Genomic DNA, 6,000 nt, shown 5'->3' with positions numbered 1-6,000 from the left:
GTACATATACATCACAAATAAATACAAGTATGTGACAAAAAAATTGGTAACAAGTAAGAATCATGTTTCACCTCTGCCAGAAGTGCAACATGGTAAAGCAACTCACATTTTAGTCAGGAAGTTTCTAATATTTTTCATTTTTAATATCTTTTGAAATGCAGTGTTACAGGAAGAAAGGAAGACACAATGAGATCTTCCATCTGTTAGTTCACTCCCCCAATGTCCACAGTAGCCAGAGCTGGGCAAGACTGAACCCAGGAGCCAGGTGCTTCATTCAAGTTTCTCACATGGGCACAGGTACTTAAGTACTTGGGCCATCTTCTACTGCTTTCCCAGTATCATTATCCGTGAGATGTATAGGAAGTGGAACATCTGAGACTAAAAGTGGTGCCCATATGGGATGCCAACTTTATAGATGGCAGCATAGCTCATTATGTCACAGTTCCAGCCTCTATTTTTAACATTTTTACTTATTTAGAATATCAATTTGAAATACATAGACACACAGAGGCACAGAGAGTAATATCTTCCAATTGCTAGTTCACACACAATATGCACAGCATCCAAGGCTGGGCCAGAGAAAAGAATGGAGTAGGAAATTCAATTAGAACCTGCCACTTGGGACAAGCACTCAACTACTTCAGTCATCACCTACTACCAACAATTGTCTGTACTAAAATGAAGGAGGAATCAGAAGTGGAGCCAAGACTTTAACGCAGGAGCTCTGTCTAAAGTGCTGTCTCCACCAGTATGCCAAATGAATACTGCACAGTTGAGCTGCTACCTACATAGATTTTAAAATGGCTTGAATGCAGATCATGCAATTGCATAGCTAGCGAGTTACCTCAGTGATCCAAAACCTTGTGTCAACACTAGATCTTGCATGTATGCAAATGCTGATGCCATGTTATAACCATCAAGAGTCAAAAGTCAGGATCTGTGCTGTGGCTCAATGGGTTAAGCCATGGCCTACAGTGCTGGCATCACATATGGTTACCAGTTTTAGTTCTGGCTACTCCACTTCTAATCCAGCTCCCTTCTGGTGCACCCAGGAAAGCATTAGAAAATGGAACAAGTCCCTTGACCCCTGCAAGCATGTGGGAGATCCCAGGAAATCTTCATACCTTCTGACTTGTCCTTGGCACAGCCCTGGCCTTTATGGTCATTTGGGGGACAGAACCAGTGGATGGAAGTTCTCTCACTATCCCTCTCTCTTGCCTCTGTGTGTGTGTGTGCATATGCATATGTCTGGGTCTCCTCTCTCTGTGAAAATCCACCTTTAAAATAAGTAAATGACACTTAAAAAGAATTGTAAGGCATTGATGTGTTTTCATAAGTGCATAAAAATCAACAGGAGTCACTGTGCACTTACTCGTTATGTAGGATTTCTGTCCTTAATGTGTTGTACTATGAAAATTAATGGTAAAAATAGTCTTCAAAAATACTTTATACTTTGTGTGTCTGTGTGGGTGAAAACTGTTGAAATCTTTACTTAGTATATATTAAGTTGACCTTCTGTATATAAAGATAATTAAAAATGAATCTTAATGAAGAATGGGATGGGAGAGGGAGTAGGAGATGGGATGGTTTGCAGGTGGGAGGGTGGTTATGGGGGGAATAGCTGCTATAATCCAAAAGTTGCACTATTGAAATTTATGTTTATTAAATATAATTTTCTAAAAAATAAATAAACCACAGGATACCCATACAAATTAATTCTATTCAGCAATATAAAGGAAATGGCTATCATATCACAGATTCAGCTGGAATCTTTAAAGCTCTGTTTCTATCTATTTGAAAGGATAAAATCAAAATGATGGGAAAAAATAGTGTTTGTGACATATTCATTAAAGAAGATGTATATGTGGAGCACAGGGGAGTGTTAAAGAACATTGAAACTTCTCTGGAGGATGATATTAAACTATGGGTTTGTCCAAATCTATAGGTTTTTAAAATCTATAAATTAAAGATAAAGAATGTCAGGGAATTCAGGAACTGAACACATAATGTGAAGAAATGAGGAATAACGTATTCTAAATGTAACAAACAACCTCATTGAAGGATATGGGAATAGTGCTAAATTAAGTAACTGTAAAAGTGTGTGGAGGGGCAGGCATTATGGAAAAGCAGGTAAAGCTGCTGCCTGTGTTACTGGCATCCAAACTGGGTGGTGGCTCATGTCTTAGTTGCTCCCATTACTATCCAGCTTTTTGATAATGACCTCGTGAAAAAATAGAAGTATGTCCATTGTTTGGGCCCCTACCATCTATTTGGAAACCCTACTAAAGATCCTGGTTGCTGGCTTTGGCCTGGTCAGCCCTGGCCATTGCAATCATATAAGGGAGTCAATCGGCAAGTGGAAGATTCTCCCTCTCCCTCTCCCTCTCCCTCTCCCTCTCCCTCTCCCTCTTCCTCTCCCTCTCCCTCCCTCTCTCACTCTCCCTCTCTTTCAGTGTGTGTGTGTGTGTGTGTTTGTAGGTCTGTCTGTCTCTATTTCCTTCTCCCTGTAATTCTTTCAATAAATCAATAAATATGGAAAAAATTGTGATTGTAGTTTGGCAAACTAAGGCTAAATGTTGTTCTTTGGCTCAGCAAGTAACTAACTACTAGAGCTGTGGCTTCACAATTTTGAGATGGTTAAGTGTCATGTACTAAGGTGGAACAAATAAGTGGAAGAAGACAAACTTTTCAAGGAAGCATCCAGAAAGATATATGTATTAGATCAGAGTTGAAGGCATCAATATTAACCCATACTCCATTGAATATAGATGCAGAATGTTACAGAGAGATCATTTGTAGATCCATGACATTCATGGGTTATTAACTATACATTTAGTTCCTTGTTTTCAGACAAAGGGTCTAAAAGTGCAACGGTAGCTCCCCATATGAAGAAGAATGTCCAGCTGAATGGTCTTTCTGATAAGTTGACTCCCATGTGGCATCACCACATGTCCTTGCATCAAACCAAGTGAGACACAATAACTGGCAGAAATGATGTTGCTCATAAAACTGCAAGAGTAAAGAATCTGAGGAATAGGAACAAAAGCTAGAGATATCCTTTATATCCAGAAGATGCAGAGAGAGTACTAATGAAAAATTTGCAACAGTTTTTAGACACATATTCCAATCTTATATTGAAGTAAACACAGGGCAAATATGCAGAAAGACCTAAGACCAACTTTAAGATGTAAAAGTTAAAATGTCTGAAAAGAGTAATTTCTGGAATGGAAGTTGTACAGATGAGAATTTTAAGAAAAAAATGAAAAGTGAACATGAAAACACAGCAATATAAATCATCAAAACACAATTTAAGGAGAAGAAAAGTTTTAAAATGATGAACTGATCTTCATCACAATTATATATTTAAATAGGATCTCAAAAATGGTCAGGTGAATCTTTGGGGAAATTATCACCAAATTTTTCAAAGTTGACAACAATATAATCCATAGTGTTTATTGCACTCAGCACAAAATGAGAAAAAATCACTGTGCCAAGTTAGATCATAATTACATTGCATAAAACCAAAAATAAAATTAAATTCTAAAAAGATCAAATTCCAACATGATTGAGTAGGAAAAAGACATGCTATTTTGATCCAATAAAATGACAGAAAAATAGGAGAGGATCTGTGTTCCTAGGAGATAACTGGAATGGAGCTTTTAATGAAAAGCCTGTAGAAAGAAGAAGGCATCTGTGAAGTGGCAATGATTGCACAGACATGCAGAAGCTTGCAATTCCCACCAGCAACTTCCATGGACAGCATCTGGAGGGGAGGCTATCTTCCCAGAACAAGGTGAGAGGAATCTGTGGAAGCTCTGTGCCACTGGTGATCTTGTCTGAGGAAGTGATTCATGGTGCCTAATGAATCCAGGAAGAGGAGTTGGCAAGGGAAAAGTGCTCACTTAATTCTTTGAATGGGGGCATATTTATTTTCTCTCCACCCCTCAATCAGGCTGTGCATCAGTTAGAGGGGACAGCACCATTTTACCAGAATAAGGCAGCAGCAGCCCAAGCATATCTGGAGGATTTTCACAGAGAGAGAAATCTATAATCCACAATGACTTTGAGTGCAGGAACAATTTCTGGAAGAGGGCAATGTGCTCACTTAACTTTGGGAACAGAGGCCATGTTGCTTCACTCCCCTATCCGCCAAGGGACCTGGATCAGGGATGGGGTGGCTCTCTGGATGGGGAGGCTTGCAGGGTAGAGTGGATTCCATGCAGCCTGTGACTGCAGGAATACTCCACCCTGTGACTGTGGGAATGCTGTGACTGTGCAATAGGTGGGGGGATCAATAAGATAATAGGGTGTGGCTGGGTCTTTTGGCAATTATCAAGTCCAATTTCAGAAGTTCAGAATTCCCTGAATGGGAATGAAGAAAGGGCAATGTTCACACCACAGAATGAATGCACAGATTCTGTAGTTCATGTGACAGGGGTGCAGGCACAAAAGGGTTCACCTTGGCACAGAGAAAGGTGGGGCAGTGATCATACAAGTCAGAGTGATAATCACTTCAACCTCACTGGCTACAGAGAACTATCACTCACAATTTGGAGCTTACCCTGGAATTCTGTGCCACCAAAAATTGTTGGCCAGAGCTCCTGCTCCATCTAGTACACACTTCTGGATATCTCCCAGAGTTGCTGGCATCCAACTATGCCTAGAGGCACATTTCCAAAAACAAAGACTTCACAAGAAATATCAACAACTGCTTATCCAGATGCATAAAAATTAGAATAGAAATATAAAAAACATGAATAAGGAATATAATCTGGTTAAAAAAAACACCATAAGACTTCAATATTAGACTGTGAACATGAGCAGATTGATGAAATGTGTGGAAAGGAAGTCAAAAGATTAATTGAAACATAATTAAAAAAAGAGAAGAAATTAACATGAGTTAAATCTGTGAATAATATGGATGAGGAATTCTGCTAATAAGACTTGTTAAAAATGTAACTGAAATATTAGAAATGTGATAGGTATGGGTCTTGCTTCAAGCTTCTGCATGTGGAAATCCAATTTTCCCAGCACCATTTGTTGAATAGACTGTCCTTATTCCAGGCATTAGATTTGGATATTTGGTCAAATATAAGTTGGCTGTAGATGTTTGGATTGATTTCTGGTGTTTCTATTCTGTTCCATTGGTCTATCCATCTGTTTCTGTACCAGTACCATGCTGTTTTGATAACAACTGCCCTGTAGTATGTCCTGAAATCTGGTATTGTGATGCCTCCAGCTTTGTTTTTGTTGTACAAGATTGCTTTGGCTATTCGAGGTCTCCTGTGTCTGCATATGAATTTCAGCATCACTGTTTCCAGATCTGAGAAGAATGTCTTTGGTATTTTCATTGGTATTGCATTGAATGTATAAATTGCTTTTGGAGAATAGACATTTTGATGATATTGATTCTTCCAATCCATGAGCATGGAAGATTTCTCCATTTTTTGGTATCCTCTTCTATTTCTTTCCATAAGGTTTTGTAGTTTTCATCGTAGAGATCTTTAATGTCTTTGGTTAAGTTTATTCCCAAGGTATTTGATTATTTTTGTAGCTATTGTGAATGGGATTGATCTTACAAGTTCTTCCTCAGCTGTGGCATTGCCTGTGTATACAAAGGCTGTTGATTTTTGTGCATTGATTTTATATCCTGCTACTTTGCCAAACTCTTCGATGAGTTCCAGCAGTCTCTTAGTAGAGTTCTTTGGGTCCCCTAAATAAAGAATCATATCATCTGCAAAGAGGGATAGTTTGGGTTCTTCCTTCCCAGTTTGTATCCCTTTAATTTCTTTTTCTTGCCTAATAGCTCTGTCTAAAACTTCCAGAACTATATTAAATAGCACTGGTGAGAGTAGGCATCCCTGTCTGGTATCAGATCTCAGTGGAAATGCTTCCAACTTTTCCCCATTCAATAGGATGTTGGCCATGAGTTTTTCATAAATTGTTTTGAGTGTATTGAGGAATGTTCCTTCCATACCCAGCTTGCTTAGAGTTTTCATC

The sequence above is a fragment of the Lepus europaeus genome, chromosome Y (assembly GCF_033115175.1).
Source record: "Lepus europaeus isolate LE1 chromosome Y, mLepTim1.pri, whole genome shotgun sequence".
In the NCBI taxonomy this organism is placed as follows: Eukaryota; Metazoa; Chordata; class Mammalia; order Lagomorpha; family Leporidae; genus Lepus; species Lepus europaeus.
Note: the sequence above shows the minus strand (reverse complement) of the source record.